The 23,478-nt window shown below is 35.1% G+C and overlaps 1 long non-coding RNA gene across 7 annotated transcripts; it reads right to left on the reverse strand.

Moving 5' to 3' along the window:
• Nucleotides 1-13,231: 13,231 nt before the first annotated feature.
• On the reverse strand, nt 13,232-23,277 carry LOC133777422 (uncharacterized). Of its 7 annotated transcripts, XR_009868554.1 has the most exons (13): nt 21,728-23,277; nt 21,601-21,642; nt 21,394-21,496; nt 20,974-21,060; nt 20,706-20,856; nt 20,554-20,611; nt 20,344-20,400; nt 20,227-20,260; nt 19,992-20,072; nt 19,499-19,555; nt 19,313-19,411; nt 17,058-17,179; nt 16,655-16,897 (listed from the first exon to the last, which is right to left on the reverse strand). It is a non-coding gene; the product is annotated as an uncharacterized LOC133777422 (long non-coding RNA). The 7 variants fall into 7 exon arrangements; XR_009868556.1 differs by lacking the exons at nt 16,655-16,897; nt 17,058-17,179 and adding an exon at nt 13,232-14,960 and having other exon boundaries at nt 21,728-23,275; XR_009868551.1 differs by having other exon boundaries at nt 16,655-17,179; nt 21,728-23,275.
• Between the last annotated feature and the right edge of the window lie 201 nt (nt 23,278-23,478).

Below are 23,478 nucleotides of genomic sequence, written 5' to 3' on the forward strand. Positions count from 1 at the left end.
TGTGTCATTAGCTCGCTAATCGAGGTTATAAGTTTAAAGTGTGACTAAACTGAAGTTTAACTCATTTAACGACAAAAAATTATAAAATTTGGACATTCATTGAAATTTTAGAAAGTTATATAGTTGGGATCCCAAAACTATTGTTTACAAAATTGTATTACAACTCAAAATATACGCACGGTCGACCTAGGCAACAAAACAACCATTACGGTACATTTTCACAAAAATAACCTTGGTCATGGCTGCTAGGCAGGCCGAACATGTACCTGTCGCTCCATGCTATCTTTACCCATGGTTGGTCGACCTTTCCTTTGCCCTTACCTACACCATAGAGCACCCGTGAGCCAAAGCCCAGCAAGAAAACTCAACATATAACATATAACATAACATTCAACAATATATAGCAAAGCAACCAACGGGCTAAACACATAGCGACCTACGCCGTCCCAGGCGCTTTACCAGACCTTGGGTTCGCGATCTTCACCGAACGGGTGGATACAGAACCCAAGAGGGTCTCGCCCTAGCGGCCTGCACTCAGCGTGCTCAAATTTGATCCTGACCTCTTGCCGTACTCGGCTTCTTGTCGTTCTCGGCCTTCGTCGTTTTCGACCCTCGCCGTTCATTCATAAACATACATAATATTCACAAATATTTAAACGCATACTAAACATAAACATTAGGGTCACGCCTTACAATACAAACAATAGGGTCACGCCCTGCTCTACGGGTACAACAGTTTTCTTACCTGTGTCCCGAGCTATCTGAACACCGCGATCCCAAGCACAATCCTCTAACCCATGCCTCATTGAAAACCTAGTCACAATGCGTTCATAATAACCATCCATCAAGTTCTAAACCAATAAATAACTTCAAAATATTAATCTAGCCTCCGAGACCTTGGATTCTACAAAACTGGGTAGTAGAATCCTTCCCAAGCCTTAACATTCGAGTTCCACAGCCTTAAAACCTGAATTCCCTTTTTTTCCCATTTAGGGTCGCGGCATGCCCTTTAGGGTCGCGGCCCACTACATAGTCAGAGGGCAAGGCCCTCCCTACTGGAGGACATGGGCCGTGACCTGCACCCTCAGGGTCGCAGTGCGCCTAGGCAAAACAGTTCCCAGCCTCTTCGAGCACACGGGCCGCGGCGCCTGAAGAACAGGGCCGCAGCCTGAGCCCCCAAACCCAGAAAATCAACCTTTTTCCTACATTTTTCCTCAGCCTAATCTTCAAATTCATACCCAAACACCAATTCAACCCAGAATTAAACCTAGAATTCTTATCCTTATAGCCTAAACATTACAACAGATCCATAAACAACTCCATACATTCATCAAACACCCAAAACCAATCTTAGAATCCATTTTCACATGCAAGCCTATAATTCCAACATAATTCAGCAAAATCTTTGACAATTCAGTGCCAGATTTCTTACCTCTGTTATAAATCCAGCCTGAGCTAATTTCCCAAGTCTTCAAGCTTCAATCCTCATAAGTTCTAGCCTTGAATCCTCAAGCTCTTTCAGCAAACTTCAAGCACCAAAGGAGAGAGAGAGTGAGCTGAATATAAGAGAGAGAGAGAGAGGTGGGAATTCCTTTTGTTTCCTTTCCTTCTGTTTCTTCTAAGTCCCTCTAAATTCTCAACATCCTAAAGAGTCTAAGTCTATCCACTTAGCCAAAACTCCAAAGTACCCCTTAAGCCTATCTTAATCCTCAAGTGCCACCAAGGGAAATTTCATCATTTTCTATGTCCCGCTAATTCCTCGAGTGTCCCTATAAATCCTCGTTCAATCCCGACATGTCTAAATAATTGCTAACTTACTACTTGTTACCTGGTAAATCCCGAACACCAACTGTGTTCCCAAAATACCCCTAGGCTCCTCCCGAGCCAAGTGTTCGATCCCGTTGTGACTATTTAGCTAAACCGCTCCCTAGGACCACTTGGATCGCACACCATAAATATATCACCACTCACTCGCGATCTCAATCACAACACACACATATATCACAGTTATGCCCTCACCGGCTAAAATTACAAATATGCCCCCAATAACCAGATGGGGCCCGCATGCATATTTAATTCACCTAAACGTGCATTTCTAATCACATAAACATTAAATTCACATTTAACATAATTAAATCAACTATTGCCCTCCCGACACGCTAATCAAGGCCCTAAGCCTTATTAGCAAATTTGGGATGCTAGAACTATCTCCTCCTTACAAAAATTTCATCCTCGAAATTACCTGAATAACTCAGGATACCGATCCTGCATATCTGTCTCAAGTTCCCAAGTCGCCTCTTCCACTTTGTTGTTTCTCCACAACACTTTTACCAAGGCGATGGTATTGCTCTGCAAGACTTTATCCTTTCATACTAGAATCTGAACTGGCTTCTCTTCGTATGATAAATCCTTATCTAGCTCAAAGTTTTCATAACTCAGCACATGCATAGAATCTGATATATAATTTCAGAGCATGGATACATGAAATACATTGTGAACCCCAGATAGAGCTGGAGGCATTGCCATTCTATAAGCTACCTCTCCAACCCGTTCCAAAATCTCAAAGGGGCCAAAAAACCTAGGGCTCAACTTGCCTCTTACTCCAAACTGTTTCACCCCTCTCAAGGGAGAAACTCTGAGAAACACATGGTCCCTGACCTGAAACTCTTCGCTCTTGCATCTCAAGTCTGAGTAACTCTTCTGCTGACTCTGGGAGGTGAGCATTCGAGCTCTAATCTTATCAAATTGCCTCATTGGTCCTCTGAACAACCTCAGGACCTAAATACTTCCTCTCACCCGTCTCATCCCAATGGATGGGTGATCTACATTTCCTCCCATATAACATCTCATACGGAACCACTCCGATAGTTGCCTGATAGATGTTATTGTACGAAAACTCAATTAGAGGGAGATACTTACTCCAAGATCCCCCAAAATCCAGCACGCAGGCTCGTAACATATCCTCTACGATCTGAATCGTCCTCTCAGACTGCCCATCCGTCTGAGGATGATAAGCGATACTAAACACCAACTATGTGCCCATAGCCTTCTGCAGGCTCTCCCAAAACTTGGAGGTGAAGGTGGGGTCCTTGTCGAATACTATCGACCTCAGAGCCCCATGTAGTCGTACAATTTCCTTCACATACAACTCAGCATACTGCTCCACAGTATAAGTTGTCTTAACAAGCAAAAAGTGGGCTAACTTGGTGTACCTATCCACAATCACCCACACTGAATCATGTTGTCCCACGGTCTTCGGTAACCCAACCATGAAATCCATGGTGATATCCTCTCATTTCCATTCTGAAATCCCTAGAGGCTACAACAACCCTGGTAGCCTCTGATGTTCAGCCTTTACCCACTGACAAGTCAAACACTTGGCCACATAATCCACCACACCCCTCTTCATTCCTGGCCACCAATACAAAGTTCTCAAATCTTGGTACATCTTCGTCATACCCGGATGTAAAGAATAGGGAGTGGTATGAGACTAATCTAAGATCTCTCGTCGGATACTGAAATCCATCAAAACGCAAATCCGACCTTTGTACTTCGGTAATCCCACTTCTGAAATAGAAAAGTCTTTAGTCGCTCCGGCTAAGACGCCCTCTTTGTGCTTTCTCAACTATGGATCCTCCCCCTATGCCTCCTTGATCCTTTCAAGGAGCAGGACTGAAGAGTGATATTGGCTAGCTATCCAACTACCAGCTCAATACCTGCTATAGTCATCTCTTTAGCTAACTTATCTGATATCTGCCTCGAACTGAACAACTGTCCTGGGCCCTTCCGACTCAACGCATCAGCCATCACATTGGCCTTCCCAGGATGATATAAAATATCACAATCATAATCCTTTACCAGTTCCAGCAACGCCTCTGGTGCATATTCAGATCCTTCTGAGTAAAGAAGTACTTCAAACTCTTATGGTCAGTGTATATTTCGCACTTCTCGCCATACAAATAGTGTCTCCAAACCTTAAGTGCAAATACCACCGCCGCCAATTCCAGATCATGTGTGGGATAGCTTTGTTCATACTCCTTCACCTGTCTCAACGCGTAAGCTATTACCTTCCCAGCTTGCATTAGTACACACCCCAAACCATGTCTGGAAGCATCACAGTAGACTACAAACTTCTCATTGTTTAATGGCATGCTCAATACTGGAGCAGTGATCAGTCGCCACTTCAACTCCTTGAAATTGTTCTCACACCTGTATGTCCATACATACTTAGTCTTCTTACGCATCAATTCGGTCAATGATGTGGCTATTCTGGAGAATCACTCGATGAACCAGCGATAGTACCCCGCCAATCCCAAAAATCTCCTAAACTCTGGTACACTTCTCGCCCTGGGCCAATCCCTCACTACTTCAATCTTATTTGGGTCGACCAGAATCCCCTCCTTACTGATAATATGACCCAAAAATGTCACTTGGGGTAGCCAAAACTCACACTTGCTGAACTTAGCATATAACCTATGCTCCCTCAATCGCTGTAATACCAGGCGTAGATGTTGCTTGTGCTCTGTCTCTGACTGAGAGTACACCAGTTGTCATCAATGAATATGATCACAAACTTGTCCAGATAATCCTTAAAGACCCTATTCATCAAGTCTATGAAGGCTACTGGGGCGTTGGTTAATCCAAAGGACATAACAGGAATTCATAGTGTCCATACCTCGTGCAGAAAGCGGTCTTTGGTATGTCCTCCTCTTTAATCCTTAACTGGTGGTAGCCTTACCGAAGGTCAATCCTGGAAAATATTGTCTTCCCTTGTAGCTGATCAAACAAGTCGTCGATCCTAGGTAGTGGGTATTTGTTCTTAATGGTCAACTTGTTCAATTCTCTGTAGTCAATACACATCCTTAAGGATCCATTCTTCTTCTTAACGAACAACACTAGAGCACCCCATGGCAAAAAACTCGGTCTAATGAATCCCAAATCTAGTAACTCTTGCAACTGAATCTTCAATTCCTTCAACTCTGCGGGAGCCATTCTATAAGGTGTTCTAGATACTGGCTCCGCCCCTGGCGCCAACTCTATGACAAACTTGATCTCCCGGTGTGGCGACAACCCTGGCAAGTCTACGGGGAACAAATCAGGACACTCACATACCAGTCTGGTCTCATCTGGTCCAACAGAAACAACTCTAGAAGTATCCACAATGTTTGTCAGGAATCCTATGCAACCCTCTTGCATTAGGTCTCTAGCCTTCAGTGCGAAATCATAGGTACTCCTAGTCCACTCATTGTCCCCACGAATACAAAAGGTTCCTCCATTTCCGGTTTCAATGGCCGTCACCATCCTGCGCTTGCAGTCAATTGTTGCCCCGTACTTTGATAACGAATCCATCCCTAGGATCATATCAAAGTCACCCATTGCTAGCTCAGTCAGATCCACAAACAACTCCCTACTGTCTATCTCTACTGGCAATGCTCTAACCCATCTCCTAGAGACTACCAGTTCCCTAGTCGGCAGCAAAGTCTGAAATCCCCTAGCATACAAATCACTAGGTCTACACAGCTGATCTATCACTCTAGCAGATACAAATGAATGAGTAGCCCCTGAGTCAATTAATGCAGTAAAAGAAGAACCAACACTAGAAATTTGACCTGTTACGACAGAGGGGCTAGCCTCACCCTCAGTCTGGGTTAAGGTAAATACTCTGGCAGGAGTGAGACTATCGCTCTATTTCGGCTCTTCCTTCTTGGCTTGTGGGCAGTCCCTCCTCAAATGACTGATGCACCCATAAGTAAAGCAAACCCTGATCCTACATTCTCCCTGATGTCGTCGTCTGCATCGAGGACACACTAGAAAAATATTCCAGTTGTCTCCCTCACCCCGACAGCCACTGAAAGCACCCTATGCCCTCCTATCCGAGCCAGGAGGAATAAAAGAGTCTAGGGCCTTTCTCTTTTGCCACTGAGGCCACTACCCCAACTAGTTCCAATAAAAGAAGGCACCGTCCTCCGAGCATCGCGCCTAGCAGCGCTCTCTCTCCATATCTGGTCATCGGCCCCCTCAGCTATAAGGGTCTTCTCCACTACCTGAGCATAGGTGGTAGTTCCCGGATCCAAAGTTATCTTGACGTCACGGGTGATCATAACATTCAATCCCCGCACAAACCGATTTCTTCGTGCCATGTCAGTAGGCACCAAATCTAGCGCAAACTTCGCTAATCGGTCAAACTTCAAAGCATACTCAATAACCGTCATCTGGTTCTGAGTCAGGTTTGTAAACTCGTCAACCTTCGCAGCTCGGACTACAACACTATAATACTTCTCATTGAATATATTTCTGAACTCTTCCCAGGTCATGACTGCAATATTCCTTTTCTGAGACACGACATCCTACTGTATGCGGACATCCTCTCTCAACATGTAATTGGCACAGGATACTCTCTCATTCCCTTCCACCCTCATGAAATCCAGGATGTAAGAAATCATATTCATCCACTGCTCTGCCCATAGTGGGTCTAGACCACCCTCGAAGGTGGGAGGATGCTGCTTCCTAAATGTTTCATACAAAGGTTCCCACCTATTCTCCATAGCAGGCTGAGCTGGCACTTGTGCCACAGCCTGTGGAACCTGTAACCCAATGCCCTGAGGAGGGGCTTGTTGCCTCAATTGTTGAAGCACTTCTTCTATTTGATAAAGTCTAGCTTCCATCTCAGCAAATAATTGTTGCTAATTCGGTGGGGCAGGTGGGGGGTCCTAACCCTGGTTGTCATCCTCGGCCCTATTGCCACGGAGTCTGATTGATCGCTGAGGCATTACTACAATATGCCTGCAATCAATGACACTGCACATCAGGCATGATAACAACATCCAAAACCACCTCCCAATTTCATCAACCAATCATAACCATCAAGTCCAATATCACACACAACATAAAACAATCAAGGGACCATGCCCTAACATCATGCATATACATTAACACATTCATCATGCTCTATCTATATATTCAGGAAAACAGGGCACTTAAACAAGAAATTAAGCATATAATTCATTAATTACCAGCCAACCCCAAGTCAAGCTTGTCACTGGCAGCGAGCATACATGTTTGGTCGATCTCCAAGAACCATAAATCTTGGCTCGCTCTGATACCAAGTTGTAACGCCCTACTTCCTCAGAACTGTTACTATGTGAGTTAAAAATGTGTCATTAGCTCGCTAATCAAGGTTTTAAATAAAAGTGTGACTAAAGTACTCCTTAAGCCTATCTTAATCCACAAGTGCCACCAAGGGAAATTCACCATTTGACATGTCCCGCTAATTCCTCGAGTGTCCCTATAAATCTCCATTCAATCTCGACATGTCCAAATAATTGCTAACTTACTACCCATTACCCGGTAAATCCCGAACACCAACTGTGTTCCCAAAATACTCCTAGGCTCCTCCCGAGCCGAGTGTTCGACCCCGTTGTGACTATTTAGCTAAACCGCTCCCCAGAACCGTCTCGGATCGTACACCACAAATATATCACCACTCACTTATGTTCTCAATCACAACACACACATATATCATATTTATGCCCTCAACGGCTAAAATCACAAATATGCCCCCAATAATCAGATGGGGTCCACATGCATATTTAATTCACCTACACATGCATTTCTAATCACATAAACATTGAATCATATATTAACATAATTAAATCAATTATTACCCTCCTGACACGCTAATAAAGGCCCTAAGCCTTATTAGCAAATTTGGGATGCTACAGAGAGGATCGGTCAGGTGGCGTATAGATTGGCCTTACCTCTGGCACTGTCGGTCGTACACAATGTGTGACGCTTCGGAAGTATGTGTCTAATGTGACTCATGAATTGAGTTATGAAGATCTGGAGTTGTAGGCAGATCTTTCCTATGAAGAACAGCCAGTCCAGATACTAGACAGGAAGGAAAAGGTTCTGAGGAACAAAACCATACACTTGGTTAAGGTATTATGGAGAAACAACAAGGTCGAGGAAGCAACCTGAGAATTAGAGTACAACATGCAGGATTAGCATCCCGAGCTGTTCATGTAAAATTTCGAGGACAAAATTTCTGTAAGGAGGGGATAGTTGTAATGTCCCAGTTTCCCTAATAAGGCTTAGTGCCTTGATTAGGGTGCCGGGAGGGCAATAATTGATTTATTATGTGATAATATGCATGATTATATGAATTATGTGAGTTATATTATAATATGACTATGTTGGCATGTTTAGGTGTTTTAAGCATGCATGTGGGCCCGTTTCTTATTAGAAGGGAATTTTTCGTAATTTGGCCCGTTGAGGGCATATCTTACCTATTATATAAATGGCTATCAAAATGTATTTTGTATTTAATAGAATTTAGTATGGTTTAACAGATTTTGGTATGCTTTAACATTTGGTTATTAACACTTTAACAGAATCTGTAATTCAGTGAAGCAATGCAACAGTTGAGAAATATACAACTATTACCATAGGACACAACCATTAGCATTTGCAGACACGATAAAAATCATCTCATCTATTTATGAATCTTAAAATAACATAATAGTAAATTTGAAGTATAAGTTCATACAATCTGCTATCAAACTTGTAGAGAAGGTAAAAAAAAGATTTACATAAAAATAAAACTTCATTATCTTAGAAGTTCACTATTCATGTTCAACAATTAAGAAGACTAAACACTCATCTATTGAATTATTTTTCTCTTTTCAGGGATGTTAAGGAATACATTGTGATTTCTTCATTCAAGCTTTGAAGGAACATTTAAAAGGTCAGTAAAATTTCTTTCCATATAGTTAAAAAAAACTACAAAACATGCATTATTCAAAAACATTTCTCAGCATATGAGTCAGTACATTCCAATTGCAAACACATACTGAATCTCTAGCCTTACCAGCACCACTAGCCCCCTCAAAACCTGATATCAGAAACACGTTTTGTGTTCCATTTTTGTGTTGGTGGAACACAATAATTACAAGTAGTTTGTCCCCTGTTTCTTTCTTCCTGATGAAAAGTTTTGTCCCTTGTTTGAATACAAAAATGATATATTTATATCATATCATATTGTCAGACCAATATTTCTATCATATTAATCATAGTTAGCCAAAGATGAAAACACGTTCGTTAAGTTGATCACATGTGATAACTCTACAAAATAGAGTTATTTTACCATTTTTTATAAGCTAAAAAAATGATTTAGTTCTTAAGTTTTTAATTAAATTGTTAAGTTTTAATTACTTTTTGAATTTATTAGCTTTATTTTAATTTTATAGATTTTTATATGTTTTTATAGATATTTTATTATAATATGTTGTAGTTTAAATTATTTGAAATTTGTGTTGAAAGATTATAAGTTAAAAAAAATGTGATTTTATTGAACTTAATTCCCAAAGTAAATTAAATTTCAATTAGTATTTTCATGGACTTAATATGAGTTATTTTATAATTGAAAATATTTGATTCTAATTTATTATTTACTTATTTTATAGGATGAACTTTGCAATTTTTATGCTTGAAAAAAAAAAAAAAAAAAGTGGCATTTATGAAGAAGAAATAACAAATCTTGGGCAAGGCCATCTCATTCCAACAGCCAATAGCCAGGCCCAACATCAACAGCCAACAGCCAGGCCCAACATTCTGCCAGCCGTGTGAAGTCCTCCCAGCAGCAAGCATATATCACTCAGCCGAATCACTCCAATGCCACCTTCCCAGCTGCCAACACCTGTCCACACTCCTTCAATCCAGCCTCCAGCAAGAGACCATGCCGCAAGTCAGCTGCTCCATTTCCTTCCCAGCATGGCCCAAGCCTTCTCCCTCCAGCCAACCGAATGCCCATCCGCCTGAAGCCCAGGCCATCAGCAAAGCAGCCCCAACGGGGCCAGCCTCCTCAATAAAGGCCCACGTGCTCCCTTCCTCCACCGAACCCACCTTCGGACCAGCTGCTCCCTGCCTGCACCAACAATTCAGCCCAAAACAGCCACAAAAAGACCCAAAACTCACATTTTTATTCCCAATATTTTTCACTCAAATATCAATTCACTCTTCCCTATTTTTCTTACCTAAATAAACATTCCTAATTCATTTTTTTTACTCTAGTTTTTCACTAATATTTTACCCAACCAAACATTTCATCTTTCCAATACTCTTACACTTACTCTATTTATCCTACCACTTCCCAACACAATTAAATTAATCAATTTATTTATTTTAATTTGGTTAATTTAATCTCCATATTTTGCCTATAAATAGAGTCTTGTAAGACCATTTGGGGAGCTCTTCTTCATCTTTTGAACATCTTCTACACATATTTTTCTCTCTTCTTTTCACTATTTTCTCTCTAACATTTTCATCTTTTGAAGAGCATGTCAAGTATGTTATTTTGTAATTTTTATTTCAATCTAGTTATGAGCTTCTAATCTTTTTCAAAAGTTATTAAGATGATGATAAAGCAAAATGTAACTAGATAGTTTTTTTTTTTTTTTGTATGTTGATTTCCCATTTGTACAACATTGTTTATGGATTTTTCTATCAAAGATATGCATTTTTCATCTAGTGTTGATTGTTAAAGCATATTACACTTAGTTCTTCATCTTGCAAAAATATGATATTCTTTGATTAAATGTTTTTCATTAAATTGTTCACATCTAATTCTTAGAGCATAAATATCATATTTTGCCTAAACATAATCTTTTTTATTTTTTGTAGTTTCATTAGGCTATAACACAACTAATGCTTAGAAATTATATCTTATATAAGTGAAGAAAAATCCTACATTTTTTAAAGTAACTTGTGCTTGAATAGAAAATGTATTTTGAAAAAAGTATAGTGTGATTTATTTCAACTATATCTAAACTTGGAAATCAATATACTTATAAATACTATTGAAATTGCATTTTGTGTATTCTAAAATCTTAATAATCTTATTTTACATATCTCACTTGAAAACCATTTTTCTATTTAATCTTAAATCTTTTTATTACTTGTCTTCTATTTTTCTAAAACAAAATCTCATCAAATATTTGGAACTAGGTTAAAATATTCTTGCTTTGTTTGAAATAGTTTCTTTTGATGTTAGTCAACTCCCATGGGTTCGACTTCGTACTTACATAAACATTATATTCCGAAACGATTCGTGTACTTGCGAGTTTAAATATTAAAACACCCTCTTTTAGGACCAACAACATGCTCCCAGAATTTTTGGATATAATATTCATAAATATCCAAATTCAAAAATGACCAAATATAACTAGGGACCCATCAATTAGGAAAAAAAATAGAGAGACAGTAAGTGAGACTTACCAGCCCTGAAACCATCAATCCAAAAAGTGAGAATATTCTATGTACACCCTTATATTAAAATTTTGTATAACACCATACTATTTCGTATGGTGAGAATATTATATGCTATGTACAGAGGATATTATATTTCGTATACAGTAAGTGAGACTTACTAGCCCTGAAATTATCAATCCAAAAAGTAAGCATATTCTATGTACACCCTTATATTAAAATTTTGTATAACACCATACTATTTCGTATGGTGAGAATATTATATGCTATGTACAGAGGATATTATATTTCGTATACAGTAAGTGAGACTTACCAGCCCTGAAATTATCAATCCAAAAAGTAAGCATATTCTATGTACACCCTTATATTAAAATTTTGTATAACACCATACTATTTCGTATGGTGAGAATATTATATGCTATGTACAGAGGATATTATATTTCGTATAACACCCTTATATGCTATGTACAGAGGATATTTTTTTAAACCATAGTATCTTAACTATAAAGAATGTGCTTATTTATGATTTATATATTCTTAAATCATTGTTTGTTGTTATTTTAAAATTTTGTTGCATAAGAATACATATAAATATAACTAATTACAAAAAAGAGCTCCTAAAAATTACAAATATTATTATTATTATCTATTTATATATATATATATAAATTTATAAAACACAACAACTTACTATCCAATTAATTTATATTTTTTTTTTCTCTCAAACCCTAGCACAACCCCTATTGCTAATAATTTAATTTTTTTTTATGATCAATTTACTAATATTTTCCTTTCAAATGTTCCATTTCAATAGTTATGTTTCTATAGAGATTTTGTCTAAAAGAATTATGGCGGACGAGGACTGGTTTCCAAATTGGTGTAATATAGAGATTGTTGATTTTCATCTAAGTGCCTAAATAATTGCAGAAGATGATATGTACTTAAGGCAGAGTTGTCCCGTGTGTTTAGATGAATTTGAAGGGAGAACGAATTGCGCACATATGCCTGAATGTATGCATTTGTTTCATGTTGATTGCATTGCTAATTGGCTACGTCGTAATCTATCTTGCCCAGTTTGTCGATGTCAATTATTTTTTTTAATTTGGTTATAGCCAACTATAAGTTGATGTGATATGTTCTTTAATCAGTAGACATTGTAAAAATAATGTACTGATTTAGATTTATATTTCCAAAATAGATATTTTATTTCATTTTTTAAAAAATTAAGTATCATTTATATTATATTAAAGATTGGAATTATCGATTAAAATAAATGCTAGACACCTCAAATAAAAAAATCACTAAAACTACAGTGACAATATATACTAACAACTACAATGATAATAAATTTTAGAATATATTGTTAATTATGTCTTTGTTTTTCTACAAACCTACATTAACAACTATAATGGTAGAAAAAAATTATAATATATCTTTATTTATGTATTCGTTTTATAAATCTTAATTTTTATCCACCCTTCTTATACCAGTTTAATTCCTGCCAAATCAAGAGTGAAACCAAAGTAACAATGGGCAAATTTCTAATCCTCTATAAAAGGTTAGGTTATTACTTTCATAGACTTTATTTTACTATATATAGTGTATGAAATTTCCCAACAACTATTGCATATCATGTTATCATTTGATTATTTTTGTAAAAAAATTTAAGCTATATCTGTTATGTATTCATTTGTACTTCCTTATGTACAGATTTCCACATCAAATAAGGCAAATATCTCCTATGTTAACATAATGAGAATTGGTAAGCTAATGTCGATAATTATTTACAAATAATAATAATAATAATAACATAACTAGAAAATTTTAAAATTTGAAGTTATTTTATGTAGACAACGATAAACAAACTCAAAAAAGAAATCTTTATAGAGATTTATCAGAAGAAAAGAAGTCAATTTGCAAAAGACGAAGAGCAAAATATGTGAAACAAAAGCTTCAAGAAACAATGTAATTCGTATAAATGAATCCACATCAATTAGCCATGATGATTCTCAAAGATTAGCAGGTACTTCAAAACAAAAGGCTTCAAGAAACAATCTGATTCGCAATGAAAGAAGAAAACTTTATAGAGATTTATGTTAAGAAAAGAAGGAGGAGCTCCGCAAAAGACGGAGAGAAATATATGCCAAAAAAAAAACTTCAAGAAATAATCTAATTCATATAAATAAATCTACATCAATTGCCGATGATGATTCTCAACGATTTGTGGGTAGTCCTAAACAAAAATCTTCATTAAATAATCCATATCGTAAAGGAAAAAGAAAAGTTCATAATGATTTATCAGAAGAAAAGAAAGAGGAAGCCGTAGAAAATGAAGAGAAATATATGCTAGACAAGAAAATTCAAGAAACAATATGATTCATATCAATGAATCCACATCAATTGCCCATGATGATTCTGATAGATTTGTAAGTGACCCAATGGCTATATGGAATGCCCGTGAAGTCCCTATCACTAATGATTATAATGTTAGAGGTCGTACCATCAAAACCTTATTTGTTAAAATTAATGCCTAGATATACACATTACAAAACAAAGCGATTCCCACATGAGACAACTAGCTTTTGTTGTGGTAATGGAAGGATTTCCTTAACCACAAATGATGTACTTAAACAACTTCTTGATTTGTTTACCGGGAACACAAATGAATCCATACATTTTAGGACATACATTCGCACTTGCAACAACAAGTTCGCATTTACCTCATTCGGAGTAAATTTTGATAAAGATCATAAAGGGATTTATACTTTTAGAACTCAAGGACAGATATATCATTACATCAATGATTTGCTACCCTCGAATGGTCATCCTTCTTATTTGCAGTTGTACTTCTATGATACAATCAATTGTCACTCAACTAATCAAGATTCTTCAAATTAATCCATATTCAATTTTTTTCCGTTCGTTGGGTGATTTAGAAGATTTGGAAAACCAAACAATTCTTATAAGGACAGATCCAGGACTCGATCAACGGGTTTTCAATGCCCCCACATCGTCACAAGTTGCAGCAATATTGGTCGAAAATAATGAAGGAGAACAACTAAAACCTCGTGACATTTTTGTCCATAACCATTCAGGTGGAAACCATAAAGTTCAATACTATTTTGATTGTTATGATCCACTACAATATCCGCTATTGTTCCCTTTCGGAGATATTGGATGGCATCAAGGAATTAAAAGGGTTAGTCGAGGAGACGAATCTATATATAACGAAACAAATCATTCAATACTACCTCAACAATCAATAAATGCTGACGAATTGATAGCAAGGGAAGAACGAGGTTAGATTAAAACTTTAATGTTTACAAAATGCTAATAATATTAATGTTTTAAAAATTACTTAAGTATGCACATCCAACTTATAATCACTTAACTTACATTCAAAAATTTCATGACTAAACAATGTAGACAAGGTCCGATAGTTTCATGCCGTGAATACTATTGCTACAAATTACAAATTCGAGAAAATGCCAACTCAATCTTATTAATTTCTGGAAGACTGTTACAACAATTTGTGGTTGATATGTATGTAACCAACAATTTGTGGTTGATGTCAAGGTTGGATTATTTTAGAAGCAACCAAAATGATTTTCGCTCAAAGATATATCAAGGTATTGTTGATACCATTACTCTTGGCGAAAGGAATGCATCTAATGTTGGGAAGCGAATGATCTTGCCCTCTTCATTTATTGGTGGTCCAAGAGACATGCGAAAAAGATATATGGAAGCAATGACTTTAGTACAATGTTATGGAAAACCAGATATTTTCTTAACAATGACTTGCAATCCAAATTGGCCGGAAATTTCAAACGAACTATTCCAACATGAAGAACCTCAAAATAGACCTGACTTGGTTGCCCGAGTTTTCCATTCAAAATTAGAACAACTGAAAGACCAATTTTTTAAGAAGAAAATATTTGGTCAAGTCTCAGCATATGTCTATGTCATAGAGCACCAAAAAAGAGGTCTTCCACATGCACACTTTTTAATTATCTTTCAAAGGGATTGGAAATTATATACACCGGAATCTTTCGATGAAATTGTTTCAGCAGAAATACCAGATAAAAATACAAACATACATTTACATAATGAGGTAGTAAAGCATATGATGCATGGACCCTGTGGAGTCTTGAACTGATCCAATGTTTGCATGAAAAGAAATAGTTGTTGCAAAAGTAATTATCCAAAGAAATTTGCACCAAATACAAACGTAGGAAGCGATTGTTTCCCCATTTATAAGCGTTCAGATAATGGGGTAAACGTGAAAGTAAGAGGAAAGAATTTAGACAATCGTTGGGTCGTTCCATATAATCCATATCTACTTGCAACATTTGATTGTCATATTAATGTTGAGATTTGCTCAACAAAAAAAGCAGTCAAATATCTTTACAAGTATATTTACAAAGGCCATGATCGTGTTGCTTTCAACTTGATTTATGAAGAAAATAATCATCAAGTTGATGAAATCCAAGAATTCCAATCCGCTTGATGGATCGCCGCCCCCCCCCCCCCCCCCGAAGCTATGTGGAGAATATATGGGTTTGTTATTAATGAAATGTACCCAACAGTGTATAGCTTACATTTACATCTTGAAGATCAATAGTCAATCACTTTCCAGGCAAAAGACGATCTAACCAACATTGTAAATTTAGATCAATCTCGAAAAACTATGTTAACAGAATTCTTTGCCATGAATCAAGTAGATGCCAATGCAAGAAGACTACTATACAAAGAATTTCCAGAACATTACGTATGGAACCATTAACACAAACAATGGACCCCTAAAAAAAGAAAATAGTTATAGGTCGTATTGTTACAGCAAATCCACTTGAAGATGAGAGATATTATCTACCACTACTATTAACTCAAGTAAAAGGATCGCTATCCTTCCAAAATATTAGGTCTATTGATGGAATTGTAGTCCCAACATTTCGCGATGCAGCAACACTGCATGGTTTACTACAAAGAGACAACAACTTATAAGATTGTTTACAAGAAGCATCATTATTCCAAATGCCACCCAGTTTGAGACGGTTATTTGCAACCATATTGGTTTATTGTAATCCAACCAATCCAAGATACCTTTGGGAGCGTTTTGAAAGTGAAATGTCAGTTGATTTCATATCAGCAAACTATCCTACTTCAAATGTAAGAACCTAGGTATTGAGATCAATTGCTTTAGCAATTGACTCATTGGGGAAAGACATCAACTCCTACAATCTCACAGACAATGACATCTCATTTGATGACAAAGAAATTCAGTCCAGAGAAATCAATGATGAAATGGGTGTTGAAGTCCCAGAGGAAGATATTACAGCCTTAGAATGTCTAAACAGTGAACAACATGTATATGATGCAGTCCTAGAAAAAGTACTCGAGAATAAAAGCGGTTCATTTTTTATAGACGGCCCAGGCAGGACAGGAAAAACATTCTTATACAAGGCAATTTTGGCAACATTATAATCAAGAAATTTTATTAGCACTTGCAACTGCTTCATCAGGTGTTGCTGCATCTATTCTTCCTGGAGGACGAACAGCACACTCGCGTTTTAAACTTCCACTTGGTACTAGTGAAATGAACACATGTTCTGTCAGCAAACAGGGTGGTCTTGCAAGCCTACTTCGCACAACCCGATTAATAATATGGGATGAAGCTCCAATGACATGAAAACAACATATAGAAGCATTGGACAAAATGTTACGTGACATCACTAATGTAGATGTAACATTCGGTGGAAAAGTAGTCATTTTGGGTGGAGATTTTAGACAGGTTTTACCTGTGGTTCGTAAAGGAACGAGAGAAGAACAAGTTCATTCCAGTTTGGTTTATTCATATTTGTGGCCGTCCTTGACCAAGTTCCAATTAATTGAAAACATGCGAGCGCGATTGGATTGGATCCTGCATTCTCAGATTATGTGTTAGAAGTTGGCAATGGAATGCCACCAAACACAGTCAATGAAATGATAAAAATACCAACTTGCATGCTTATTCCGTATGTGGATGATAAGTTTTCTTTAGATCATTTGATTGAAGATGTTTTCCACAACATTCACGATTTTTCACAATATTTCCAGTATGATGAAACGAGACATACTAACACCAAAAAATGATTTTGTGGATGAAATAAACACTTTGTTAATTCATAAATTCCTTGGTGAAGAACAACGATATTATAGTTTTGATGAAACAACAGATTCATCTGAACATTCAGTGATGGAAGATTTCTTAAATAATCTAACCCCAAATGGACTCCCTCCACATGAATTGTTACTTAAGAAAAACTGCCCAATCATGCTTCTCAGAAACATTAATCCTTCAGAAGGCCTATGCAATGGAACGCGCTTAATTTGTCAAGCTTTTGATCAAAATATCATAGATGCAAAAATTGCAGTGGGACATTACAAAGGAAAAAGAGTGTTCATTCCTAGGATCCCATTTTTACCAAATCTTGATGAAAACAATGGCTTCCCATTCAAACGAACTCAATTCCCTATAAAATTAAGTTTTGCAATGACTATAAATAAGTCACAAGGACAAACATTGGATTATGTTGGAATTTATTTGCCTCAACCAGTTTTTTCACATGGTCAGTTATATGTGGCTTTATGAAGGGCGAAAACAGCATCTACAGTAAGAATTCTAATACGACCAGTGTCCACTGAACAACGAGGAAAAAACTACACAAAAAACATTATATTTACAGAATTACTAACACTGGCAAGATTAAATTAATGTAATGCATGTATCTATATTCTATTACAATCATTTAATTAAATTTAATTCTTCAATGTCCTGAAATTTCTTCAATTTAAATTAATTCTTCATAACCTTAAACATCCAATTATCTTAAAAAGTTAAAAAAAAATAATACTATATGAAAATATTATCAAATTATTTTTCAATATATTATATCCTCCATACAAAGAAAAATACAAAATAAAAAAAATATAACGTGCTATTAGTTTTCAAAATATTATATATTCCAGTTTGTTTAACATCCAAGTACCTTAAAAAGTTAAAAAATAATAATACTATATGAAAATATTATCTAATTAATTTCCAAATATTATATCGTCCATACAAGAAAAAATTACAAAATATAACGTGCAAATTAGTTGTCAAAATATTATATAATCCAATTGGTTTATTCATATTTGTAGTATTTATATTTAAAAATTACGTAACTTTCATAAAATATATTAAATGATGTGAAATAACTAAAATATATGACATGGTTTTAAAAGAAATTACTATGAAATAATATTTTTTATGGTTTAATAGAATTTGGTATGGTTTAACAAAATTTGGTATGCTTTAACAGTGGTTATTAAGAGCTTGATTGGTTTGCGATTAGAAAACTATGTTTTTAAAAATTGTGATTTTGAAACGAAAATTTGGATTTTGTATCTGAAAATTTTTTTTTGAAACTGTGATTAGTTCAATGTCTCTAAACTCTTTGTGTCTTTAAAAACAAAATATGTGATTGGTATAAAATCTGAAAATACAACAAATACAATATATGAAGAAAATTATTTTAGTTAAATTAAATTAAATTTTAACAAATGTTATACTCTAATAAATAAGTTTTAAAATTTAAACATTAAATTCATAATAATAATAATTTATTCACATAAATTTTTGTTTTTTTAATTAAAGTTAAATTTGTTTTAATTAACCAAGTTGTTTTAGTTTGTAAGTTAAAAAACTTCACAAGATTTTTTATTTTTTGTTTAGAATTAATAATAAAAAATAGAGTTATGACACATTTTCTTTAATATATTTTACGTTTTTTTAATAAAATTAATTGTATTATTGTTTAATCTCGTAGACTAATTTTGGATTTTTTTAATGGTATTAATTGGATTTCAAAGTTTCATTTTATTTATCCAGAAATTATTGTTTCATTGTGTCTGAAACGTAGTACATCAATCAGCCAGCTATGCTAAAAAGCCACGAATCATTTGGGCAAACGATTATTTAAATCTATCTATAAGGACTAAGGCATCAATAACCATCAGAAGGAAATCATACCCATTTCTGTCGAGAAAAACATAAATTTGTTCGTAGAGAATAAATAGGCGCTCAAAATGAACATCCCCGCGAATTTTATGAAAATCGAAGTGCAAATATCTGCAATGTTCCATAGCTATCACGTTAAAACAAACCAAATAACTTAAAGATGTGTTCTTAAGAAGAGGAGAGGAAAATAAATTCTACCTCACGTCATCACTAATGATAGGTTGCATGGAAGTTCCAAACTTTTCACATAAGTGCCTTCATGAAAATACGAGTTATTTTTCAGAATAGGAAGACAAAGAGCTAACTAAATAAATTTGTTTATTCTTCTTTTGATTGTAAAAGGGCTAGAATACATGTTTCTTTCTATTGTCATAAAACGGATGATTATGATACCATAGCTAAATCTTCACTGACAACCAGATGATTGAATAGTCAATGAATCAAGCATTATTTATGTATACATAAAGGAAAAGATAAAGAGATTAAGAACAAGATTTTTCCTTCAACAATGGTCAATTTTTTTAAGTTCCTCAGCCTTTAAAAAAATGTTGAAATTTTTTTGTACTGTTAGTGGTTGTTCAGTGGTTTAATTATTAGCTCATATTTCTGTACTAATATATCTAACTTGAAGAAGAAGAATACAGATAGTTGAAGAAAAACAAACAAGACGGGTAAGGTGAGATTTAGATACCATTTCTCCTCGTGCATCTCCTAGAAATCAGAGGGACATCAATTACATCCTTCCCTATTGTTGCTTGAAAGTGTTGGAAGCCTGGAGATTGATTAAGGAGAACAATAACCTCCAAAAACATTTCATTTGGCAATAATACAGTTTAAAGTAGTAAAAAGATATACAGGAAAAAGATTCTAAAAAGTAATTTAAATAGAGATAAAAATGCTTAAAGTAGCATCAACAGAAAGGATACTCCCTTGGATAACAGGAAGCAAGAAGGGATCAAGCTACAAAACAAGGAAGCATACAAATGTGAGCAATTAGAAACAAGAAACAGAAGAATTTGAAAATAATTTGGAAAAGGTCTAACCTTGTTATCTATGAGCACTTCCAACATATAGTTGTTCCATAAAAACCTAGGTTCTGCCTGTGAAAGAAACAAAGGAAAATTTCTACTTAAAATCTACAAAGTTCCCTTAATCACACACATTTCATTACATACCAGTAGAAGAACACTGATATTTCAAGAAAATATATTGTTTAAATTTTAAAAAAAAAACGAAAAATTTCAAGGGCTTACCTGTCTCCAAAGAGGAAGCAACTTAGATTCATCCCCCATATCATGCAATCTCTGTACACTGTATACACAGAAAACATAAATATAAGAAAAATTGATTCTTTTTATTACTTAAAAAAAGAGTATTAGTAAAGCTAACAAAAAATCAGTTTCACCTGAGAGTTAGATTCGTTTCATAAGAGAAAAACAAACCGCAAATCTTTTCAACAATATTGAGGAGGCAAAAAACTCAGCTTCCATCTTCTTCTATTGTGCATTGGAATTTTGAAGAGAATGGTCACAAGGATAAACCTTCAAAGACAGAACCTTGAAGATTGGATGACCCAAATAAGATCCAACACATAATCAGTGGTCAAATACATAGCAAAAGCAGTAGGTGTATAATCAAACTGACTTGTAAGGAATAAGTAATCACAAACTCACAACTTCCTCTACTTTCACAAGCTGAAACTTGGGATTATATGTCAAATCCACTACTTGCTCCCAAAGCAATGGAATTGACCCCCGAACCTGCAAAAGACAATTACCATAATCAAACATGATAAGATGTCTTATATTCAATCAAATATGTCCACGTGCAGCACTACAGAAAATATGATAAATAATTTAATAACATTATTAACTTTCATCTGCACAAATGAGGCTGTATACCCATTCAGCTGCATAATTTGCTCGGTCTCTACAAAATTTGTAACGTAACCATCTAGAACACAATTTTTGTTTCATTCATGAATAGAAAGATTACACTATATTTATATATATATATATATATAAAGACTATATGCAAGAAATTAAATACATGAGGATGTAAGGGAAAAACAATCAAAAACTCTAAAATTGTACACTTGTTATTCAGCCGCAGCAGCAGCAGCCTGTCTTCTTAATTGGATGTGGAAACAACTGAGTTCCCATCCATCTTATCAGCCATTCTCAGCAAAATCTCAATCTAAAAGAATCATCAGAAAAGATATAAAATTAGTAAGGTTTGATTGAAATGACATGTAATCATAACAAAGAGATAAACAACCTGAGCCTTCACCATCACCCTACCTTTCTTTTCCTCTCTGGCTCCGATAGTAGATGTCCTTATATCTGCTCATTTCCCAAATTCAATTATTACATTATACCATAGAAAACTATTAAGAGAAAAATATTAAAAGAAGTGAGTACTACTTACTCTTTTGAACTGCCATTCCACTGCGTTTCAGAATCTCAGTAATTAGGATGACGGTGGGAATAGTTGTTAGACAGAAGAGGAAAAAGAAATACACGGGGGCCCATAGATTTAAAATATAAACATAGAAAACGAGAATTTCTCGTTTTCTATTTTACTACATAAAACTAAGATACGTATTTGAAATGAGTTTTAGAAAACAACCTACCAATCACTTATTATTGTGGAGTCCACGTATTTTAATTTTCCAAAAACATATAATATATGTAATTCAGATAAATATATAATAAGACACAACCATTAGTATTCAGTCAAGCAATGCAATATTTGAGAAAAGATATAACCATTGCCATAAGACACAACCATTAGTATTCACATACACAATAAAAACCATCTCATCTATTTATAAATCCTATATTAAGACAGTCGTAAATTTGAAACATAAGTTCTTATAAGCTGCTGAGAAGGTAAAAAATAAAAGATCATTTTCCTACAAGTTTACCATTCATGTTCAACAATTAAGAAGACTAAATGCACATCTATTGAAATTTTTTTCTCTTTTCAGGGATATTGAAGTAATACACTCTGATTTCTTCTTTAAAGCTTTGATGGAACATTTAAAAGGTCAGTAAAATTTCTTTCCATATAGTTAAAGCATAATAATAGTAGTTCAGTAGACAAATCTCATCCAATAAAGTATTTATGTCAAAACTAATTTAAATTTGCAAATACTTTTCGTAAACAATTTATGTTTATGTGATTATTATTTTTTATTTCTCCTTTATATACTCCATCTTTAATTTTATTCATTATTTTATATTGTTGTTAAATAATTTCTATATTTTGAGAATTAATCACTACTCCTCATTATTCGGTTATTATAGATTCTTCCTTACCTGTACGAATTATGAAATAATTTGTGTGATTTATTAAAATCTATATTCTTATTAAGGGAAATTTTTGGGATTTGATGCTTCTAGATTAATAAATATATTATTTCAAAAAAAATATTAATAAATATATAATATTGGTCAGTTACTCAAAATTGAGTTTTATCATTAAACAGAGCAATCGAAGAGCCGTATTATCGCCGGCCTCATGATTTTCCATCACATGGTTTCACACATTAAAATCACATCAAATAAAACTAAAAGATTTCCCTTGCTTTCTCAGAACACTCCAAAACCCATAATTCTCTCACTTTCCCAAATTTTATTTCCCTCCAAACAACCCCTTTCAAGGTTTTATAACTTAATAACACTCTCTCCCTTTGTCTCCCTCCTCTCTCTCAAAAAACCCACCGATTCCTAAAGAAAATTTTTTCTTAAGTTACCAAATATACAAGTAGACTTACCAGCACCCATATGCGCCCATCTCCAAATAGTAAGTGATTCACTCCATTCTTGAAAGTAAAAAAACCCTTTAGAAGTCGTGAAGAAGAAGAAGCGGTTGTGATGGGATGAGTAAATTTGGTCTATAGAGGGAATTAGGTTTCTTAGAATTGTCTCTTGGGCCCTTGCGCTTGTGTCGTGGCCTCTTGTTAGCTAATAACATAGATAGAAAAATAATAAGAAAGATAGAGAGATAATATTTTTAGGAATTTAAGAAAAGTTTAGAAAAAATTTAAATAACATAAATTAAAATCTCCGTGGGTTTGTTAATTTTTAATATTATTACAATTTACTTTATTTTTTTAATAATTAAAGTTCTATTACTTAATTAAAAATATGAGACAAAATCGATCAACTCACTTT

This window comes from Humulus lupulus, chromosome 5 (assembly GCF_963169125.1).
Source record: "Humulus lupulus chromosome 5, drHumLupu1.1, whole genome shotgun sequence".
NCBI lineage: Eukaryota > Viridiplantae > Streptophyta > Magnoliopsida > Rosales > Cannabaceae > Humulus > Humulus lupulus.